Source organism: Equus quagga, chromosome 14 (assembly GCF_021613505.1).
Source record: "Equus quagga isolate Etosha38 chromosome 14, UCLA_HA_Equagga_1.0, whole genome shotgun sequence".
In the NCBI taxonomy this organism is placed as follows: Eukaryota; Metazoa; Chordata; class Mammalia; order Perissodactyla; family Equidae; genus Equus; species Equus quagga.
Genome location: NC_060280.1, coordinates 70,789,131 through 70,798,404, shown reverse-complemented (window position 1 = coordinate 70,798,404; position 9,274 = coordinate 70,789,131).

Genomic DNA, 9,274 nt, shown 5'->3' with positions numbered 1-9,274 from the left:
TGGCAAGCCATACTGTGGTAGGCATCCCACATATAAAGTAGAAGAAGATGGGCATGGATATTGGCTCATGGCCAGTCTTCCTCAGCAAAAAGAAGAGGATTGGCAGCAGATGTTAGCTCAGGGCTAATCTCCCTCAAAACAAAATTTCTTCCTGAGTCTTTTGTTCATAAAAATAATCAAGCCAAAGAGACACATTTTGGGTCTCTTTGCTCCCCTATGCAGGATAAGGCTAATCAGCAAAGCAAAGCAAATGCCAGGGAAAGGAGTAGCCCTTGCCTAAATGTATTCCCCACCATACCTAAAACAATTCCCTGCATATAATTTGTGTATCAAAAAAAGTAAATAAAACCAATTGTGGCATGAGACACAGGAAACCAATGAAAGCGAAAATATCTCCTTTATTGCTGATAGAGTTGATAGGAGAACATATCTTTGGCTTGTTTACACTTCATCCAAGAATTAGAGGTCACACGCTCTGGTCACAGGCAGTGCTATATACAGAGATGGCCACATCATCAGAGGTAGACCTTGCTCAACTAAGCTCACATGTGGTGAGAGAACAGACTAAGACACAGCACACCCTCTTAGAAGGCAGCAAGATCTGAAAAAGAATTCCAGAAGGGCCGGTTCAAATTCGCTCAACTCTTTCTCCCAGACTTGCTGGTTAGATAAATCAGTTCTCCTCCTTTGGGTGAGGATGTGAAGGTGGTAAAGTCTTTCCACAAGATAACACCTCCAGACAATCTTTGTTCTTTTCTTTTTTCCCGTAAATTCTTGAATTGGATGCTTGACACGTTAATTTTCAGTCTTTCGCCTTTTCTAAGGAGCATTTCTAAGCCTTTAAATCTATAAAATTCCTTTTACTCACTACTTTAGCTTATGGCATGTGTTTTGATATGTAATATTTTCATTATCATTCAGTTTCAAGCATTTTCTAATATACATTATGATTTCTTTTTTCACCCCAGTGTTTTTTAGAAGTATGATCTTAACATTTCCAAGATAAGGGGATGTTTTTCATTATCTGCTTTTTATTATCTATTTGCTTCTAATTTAATTACTTTGTAGTCTGAGAAGGTGTTATCTGGTTTGACCCTGATTTGAAAATATTTTTTATGGCTTGATATATGTTCTATGTAACTGTCCTGTAAGTGTTTGAAAAAAATATATTCTTTAATTTTGGGGTAAAGGATTTTATGTACGTCCGTAAGATGAAGCACATTATATTATTCCACCATTCTATAATCTTACAATTTTTGTCTTCTTGACCTATAAATTATTGAAAGAGTTGTGTTAAAATCTCCCACCGTAATGATCAATTTGTCAATTACTTTTTGTACTCTCTCAAGGTTTATTTATATTTTGCATAGGGTGGAGCTATTTTATCTGGTGCATGAAAGTTTAGATGCCTGTTGAATCTGTCTTCTGGTGAATTAAATATTATATCATTATATGGTACCATTCTTTTTAGTAATAAACATTTGTCTTAAATTTTATTTTATCTGATATACATAAGGTTACACTTGCTTTCCTTTGTTTTGTATATGCCTGGTATATGACTTTTGATGCTTTTGCTTATGACTTTTCCTTGTCCTTATATTTTAGGTGTGTTTCTTTTTTGTTTGCTTGTTTACTTACAGAGCTAGCTGGCTTTTTTTCTTTGAACAAGACTTTTTTATTTGGATATAATGAACATATAATATATTGGTTTCAGGTCTACAACATAATGTTTCAATATTTATGTAGATTTTGAAATGATCACCACAATAAGTCTAGTTAACATCCATCACCACACATAGTTAAAAATTTTATTTCTAGAGATGAGAATTTTTAAGATTTACTCTTTTAGTAACTTTCTTTTTTTTTTTTTTTTTTTTTGGTGAGGAAGAGCCGCTCTGAGCTAACATCTGTTTCCAATCTTCCTCTTTTTTTGCTTGAGGAAGATTAGCCCTGAGCTAACACCTGTGCCAATCTTCCACTATTTTGTATGTGGGTCGCTACCACAGCATGACTTGACGAGTGGTATAGGGCTGTGTCAGAGAACCAAATCCATGAACCCAAACTGCCAAATCAGAGCACGCCAGACTTAATCACTACACCACAGGGCCAGTCCCAAGCAACTTTTAAATATACAGTACAGTATTATTTATTTGTAGAAAATATTTACTTTTTTTATTCATTTTTTTTAATTAAGATCATGTTGGTTTATAACATTATATAGATTTCAGGTGTACATCGTTATATTTCAACTTCTGTATAGACTACATTGTGTTTACCACAAAAAGTCTAGTTGCCATCTCTCACCCTAAACATCTGCCCCTTTACCCATTTTATCTTCCTCTCACCCCCTTTCCCTCTGATAACCACCAATCTGTTCTCTGTATCTATGTGTTTGATTGCTTATCTTCCACATATGAGTGAAGTCACACAGTAGTTGTCTTTCTCTGACATTTCTTTTAGTGTCATATCCTCAAGGTCCATTCATGTTGTAACAAATGGCGAGATTTCATCTTTTTTATAATTGAGTAGTATTCCATTATGTATATATAAATATATATATACACACAACATTTTCTTTATCCATTCGTCCATTGATGGGCCTTAGATTGCTTCCAAGTCTTGGCTATTGTGAACAATGCTGCAACGAACGTAGGGGTGCATGTTTCTTTATGCATTCATGTTTTCATGTTCTTTGGATAAATACCCAGCAGTGGAATAGCTGGATCATAAAGTAGTTCTATTTTTAACTTTTTGAGGAATCTCCTTACTGTTTTCCATAGTGGCTGCACCAATTTACATTCCCACCAGCAGTGTATGAGTGCTCCTTTTTCTCCACATCCTCTCCAACTCTTATTATTTCTTGTCTTCTTAGTAATAGCCATTCTGACAGGTGTGAGGTGACATCTCACTGTAGTTTTGATTTGCATTTCCCTAATAGTTAGTGATGCTGAACATCTCTTCATGTGCCTGTGGGCCATCTGTACATCTTCTTTGGAAAAATGTCTTTTCGTATCCTCTGCCCATTTTTTGTCCAGGTTGTTTGTTTTTTGATGTTAAGTTATGTGAGTTCTTTATATATTTTGGATATTAACTCTTTATCAGATGTATGATTTGCAAATATTTTCTCCCACTTGGTAGGTTGTCTTTTTTATTTTGTTGATGATTTCCTTTGCCATGCAGAAGCTTTTTAATTTGACATAGTCCTGCTTGTTTATTTTTAGGTGTGTTTCTTGGAAATGGCATATAGTATTTTTTTTCAAATCTAGTCTAATATTCCATATCTCTTAACTGAAGAGCTTAATTCATTTACATTTCTTTTTATTATTGACGTATTTAGATCTATTTTTACTTATATCTTTTGGTTTTCACTTGTCTCACTGTTTCAGTTCTTCTTTTTATTCTTCTTTCTTCTCCTTGTTCTGAGTTAAGGTTGGGTTTTGGTTTTGTTTTTGTTCTTCACTTTTCCCATCAACTGATTTGAAAGTTGTTACGCTTGATTTTTATTCTTTCAGTGGGAATACCCAAAATTTTAAAATGCACATTTAAAATGTCTAAAGTAGCCAATATCCCTCCCCTTCTTAATAATATAAAGACCTTAGAATGCTTTGTCTCTACTATTTCTCTCCTGGCTCATGTACTTTGCCATCTAGAGAGCTTTGTCTTTTTTAAGCCTTCAAAAGATGTTTGATTAGAATTTCCTCTAGTGAGTTTCTTGGTAGCAAATGCTCTAAGTTTTTGTTCATCTGAAACTGTTTCCATTTTTTAAAGAGTTTTCTGAGTGTAAAATTCTTGGATGGCAGCAATTTCTCCTCGTACTTTGGCTACCATTGTGCTATGGAATAGCCAGCAGTCTATTTTTTGTTCCTTCATGGATGATGTTTTCCCTGGCTCATTTTGTGGCTTGTTGTCTTTGGGGTTTTGAAGTTTCACTCTGCTATGTCTGTGTGTTGATTTCCTTTTATTGAATCTACTTGGGATTCCTGACTCTGAGAATTGGGTCTTTCATATTTCAGTGATTAAGTGATTATTCTTTTGAATCTTCCTTTTCCCCTATTCTCTTGATTCTTTCCTTTTATATCTGCAATTAAATGGTTGTTAGAACACTCTAGCCCAAGTGTTATCACATCCTGCAGCCTATTGGGAGCCACCTGGTTTTATAAAAGTTACTATTGGAACAAAGCCACATGAATTTATAATTGTTATGAATCTTTCAGGCTACAACAGCAGACTTGAGTAGTTGTGACAGAAACCAGAAGGTCTGCAAAGTCTAAAATATTTATTATCTGGCCCATTAAGAAACAGTAGATCTCTGCTTTTGGCCCTTATATCTTTTATTTACTCTTTCACATTTTCCATTTCGTTGTCTCTGCATTCTGAGTAATTTCTTCCTATCTATCTTCCCATTCACTAATCTCTTCAGCAATATTAATCTCTTATTTGTCCCAATCACTAATTTGCTAAATTTAACTGTTTTTCCACAAGACTCATCTATGTATTTCTCAAAGCTACTTGATCATTTTTTCATTGTCTGTAGGTCTTTACTTATGTTTTTTATTCCTTCTCATTTTTTAAAACACATTAAGCATGCCCTTTTTTGGATTCAATAATTCTGATATTTTAATATTGACATCCTCATGGGCCTGATTCTGCTGATTATTGTTTCTGCTCGATCTTGCTAATGGTGCCTTGTACCGAGAATGAGTTTTGTGCTTTTTTTACTATAAAGTTATATGTCTTATATTCCTATGGGGATTTTTATTCAGACCTGCTTTAAGAATGCCTTCCTCTAGATCTGATCGGTGGTTACCAGGGAAAAGGGGGGGTGGGGGGAGGGTACGGAGGGGGAAGTGGTGTACCCACAACATGACTAACAAAAATGTACAACTGAAATCTCACAAGCTTGTAATCCATCATAACATTAATAAAAAAGAAAAAATGCCTTCCTCTAGTAGGGATTTGCATTTACTCCTTCCAGCTGCCTGGAGAGCATTACACTACCCACCTAGGTATACTTTAACTTAAATTTCCTGATTATAGTTTTTCAAAGAAGAAAAATGACATAAAGATCATTAATTCACAAGAATATACTGTTCTCCCTCAATCTGTAACCAAGATAAAAATAGAAAAGTGGGATGAATTTCTTTTCTACTTTACTCTTTTCCTGAGAATGTAGCTCTTCCTCGATCTCAGTTTTACATAGGAGTCTTAATCCTGCCTTCTTGCCCTACGCAGGTGTAAGGCTTTGTCTCCTGTACCTGAGGATACTTCCATCAAACCAAAGCTCGAGGCAACCTGGTGTCAGAGATACCACAGGTACAGAAGGTCTGGTGCCCCAACTTTGTTCTGGACTCAAAGAGTTTCCCTCTTCCTGACAAGTTCACGTATTCAAAGAGTGGGTTTTTATTTCAATATTTTATCCAGTTTTTCAGAAGTTGTGTAGCAGAAGACTTTCAAAATATCTAGTCTGTATTATTGCCAGAAAGATTACATCAAGTTTGATCATATTTAATTATTTTAAAATTAAAACTTCTTTATGACAGAAGACTCCATTAAGTAAATGTGGGATGAGGGGGAAGTATTGACCATGAGATAATTTTTGTAACACAAATAAACAACAAAGAATTTGTATTGTAGGGAAGCAAAATTTGCTACCCCAAAATATGCTACTTTGGTATATTGATTATTTTGAATTAAAGTTACTTGAGAAACAGCCAGTGCAAGAGAACACTGTGACCTTCTCTATCCCCCTGAAAGCAGGAAATAAGTTTACCATGTGAAAGGTGCCCTCCCTGTAGAGGAGGTAGAGAGACATCCTTATCACCAGAGTTAGGAAATGTAGGGCTGAGAAGGCTATATAAACAAAATCTGTTACTTATTTACTGATTTACTACCCAAGCCCTTCTTTGTCTTGTCAATTCTTTACAAACTTATTGTTTATTTGTCTAAAAAGGGATAAGAAATTTTCATATATTGAGGTATATGGGGTACCTATTCCGGTTTAAATCTGATTCAGCCTGAACTAAAAGAAACCTGACTTATGTCCTATCAAATATACGTTGTACACCTGCTTTAACCATCAAAGTAGAGAATGCATTAAACATTATCTCAAGGTAAAAGAATGCACTCTTTGAAGATAAGAATCAAAGAGTATCAGTAATGCCAGGATCAATACTCCTGAAGGCAAGTTTCCCTTTCCCAGACATGAGGGTCATGTTGACCTACTACTCTGCAAATGAATGTCTCTTTGACACTTTGATGAATATGCATCCCAGAAGGGTTTGATGTACGTTCTCTGTTCTAGAAAGGTATAAAACTGTACTGAAAGCCATGCTTCTCCAGAATGCTTTCTTCTTTTGTGGAGTCTGGTTTTCATCCTGGCTCAAGGAAAATTAGCCTTATCTCTTTTGTCTATAGAATGGCTATTGGATATTGGCATTGACAAAAGTATAAAAAGCTGCCTGTTTGGGTCATTTCTATGGGTCTCACATTCTTATGGAGCTCTTGCACATACAAAATTAAATACCACTTCCTCCTGTTAATCTGTCTCATACCAATTTAACACTTAGATCAGCCAAAAGAACAAAGAAGGCTAGGGGGAAATTCCCGCCCCCCACCCCGACAGTGTATAGATTATACAAAGAAGTAACTTTTTTTTAATGGTTGAACAATCTCATAGAAAAATAGGAAAATCTTAGAGAACAAAACAGGGGCAAAAAAATTGTGTGAAAAGATTGAAGGAGAGCAGAATATTCCACCTCAAAATACCCCTCTTTGGCGTAAGGATTACTTTACGCTGGTTATTTTCAAGAGACAGCAGACATAGGAAAAGCTCTAAAATATGAGTAGAAGTTATCCTTCTGTATGAAACATTAACATTTATAAGAGAAATTTCCATTTGTAAGGGTGTCTCCCTCTCCCTCTCTGTACCAAGAAGAGAAAGATGACTCAATCTCTAGAAACTTATCAATGGAGAAGACAATGACTTAAATCTCATAACAACTTTACCCTTGTTAAATGTGCTTTTCCTTGTAACCTCCAATAACTTGGCCTCTCCCCCCCCCCCCCCCCCCCCCCGTGTCTTCTTTTTCTTTAGCTGGAGATGCGATTTGCTGTGATGGGTTGGGCCATTTCAAGGAGTCATCCTATTTTCCTGGAAATCTCTCATGTACACAGGAGGTACACATATTACTAAACTTCTGTTTTTCTCATGTTAATCTGTCTTTTATCTAAAGGAAGAGTTAAAAAAATAGGCCCCAAATGGCCCCCACAACAGCAAACCACAACTTATTTACAGTTTCAGCCCCTCCCAGGAATGTGACCTTTAAACAGTCAATCTGAAATTTCCTGAGTTGCATTAGAGAGGTAATCTGCTTGATAAAACCCCTGCCATTTCCTTCTCCCCAAAATAAGAATACTGACCTGAAATAATCCTTTCCTTTCTTTTCTTTTGCTAATAACTCCTTTGCCCCATACTCCTTCCTATGAAAATCTTCCATTTTGTACAGCCCCTCAAAACACCCTTCTAGTTTTCAGATGGGATGCTATTCAATTCAAGAATCACTTTTAAAAGCCAATTAGATCTTCAAATTTACTTAAATTTTGTTTTTTAACAGATTTAGTGGCAGCTGTGGGAACTAGGTAAACTTTTGACGGCATTTGGGGGAAAAACATAGGCAGGGCACTCTCAAACCCCATTTTGAGTTCAGTGTCTCTCTCACTGGTTCTGAGGGCCATTGCTAAGTTCCGCTCAGTTTGAGCTCAACTCTCCTTTTGCTTTTGAGCTCTCAATCTAATTAGCTTTCCTTTGCAGGACAGGTCAGCTTGAGCTGGCAAAAGATTCTACCAAGAGCCCAGCTGAGCTGGCAGAGAATTCTGCTTGGAGCCAGTGGAGCTGGTAGATAGTCCTACACAGAGCCAAGCCTCTAGTCTTTCAGACCACAATTCCCCGGGTGGAAAACCTCAACCCCTAGATCTGTCTCTGGATTCTGCATTGGGAACTGCTGATGGTTTCGTATGCAATTCTACATTTGTTTGGAATTAGCCCCCAGATTCCATGCTGGGAAGCGTTGGCAATAGCTGCAGTTCTCCATTAAGTTTGGAATCAGTCTGCAGTGCCTATTTCTTAGGGTTTGCTGGTTCAGTCCTTTTCCCCAGCCCAAAGTTCCACAGGTAGTGTTGTAGTTACTGGCCAGAGTGGTGGACCAGTTTAACTTGAAAATTGAGCTGATTCTGGGATTGGACTGGATCCAATTTAAACTGGACTGGGTCCAGCTGGAGGCCTCAGGTGAATTTTAAATAAAAGCTAATTGCTATTGGGAATCTCAGAATAAATAAAAAGGCCTCAAAATTGCTGGGCACGGGTCAAGCATTCAAATGCTGTTAAAGCACTTGCCACCTCTCAAACCTATGGCAAGTCCCTTAGGTATTAGTTTGGCTCCAAGGAACCCAAAGGCTTTAGACAAAAGAAATGGGATCCTCAAGTTTCAAAAAATTGAGCACTCCACCTTCCAGCACAACTGTTCATTTTATGTTTAAGAACTGTGGTCCTGAGTGTTGTAGATATCTGCAAAAATGGCAACGTTTAACTAAAAACAACCTAGAATTATGATCATTATGTGGAATGGTCCAATTAGATAAAATTGATACAGAAGCTTACAAAAGGCTTCAAGATTCAGAATTGAAAGATTCATTGCAAAAGGCTAGTGAAAAGTTAAAGAGATAAGGGATACTTAAAGCAAAAGACAGTAAGACTGGTGTAGTGCTGACATAACTCCTACTGCTTCCTCTATCCTCCTCTGAGTACTCATTCTAGAAATCCTCTGTATGAATTGTTTTCCCACTCTAAAAAGACTACATGACCATAAACAAAAGCTTGCCAAGTTAGGGACATTACAGACACCCTCACATCTACCTTTGAAGGAGTGCCCCATATGGGCCCTTCCTAAAGTTGATGGGCCCCTGAGGGATTTCCTGATAAACTGCTACATTATTCCCTTAAACAGTCAAGGGGGAACTAAAATTAAAATTAATGGAATTGTCCAATACTGCCAGAAATATTAGTTAGTCCTGGCTGAAACCTGACAAGATATTTTAAAAGATTTAATAACTTTATGATCAGAAATTTGGCCAAATTGAAAGCTGGTATTCAGAGACTGATAGAAACTTTTTTAAAGCCCTCTCCTTTAAGCTAAAATAAAACTATGTACCCGGAGGTAAAGAAGCAAATTGGAGAAAATGTAATTGAATGCACATGTCAGTCCAATTATTTAAGGAT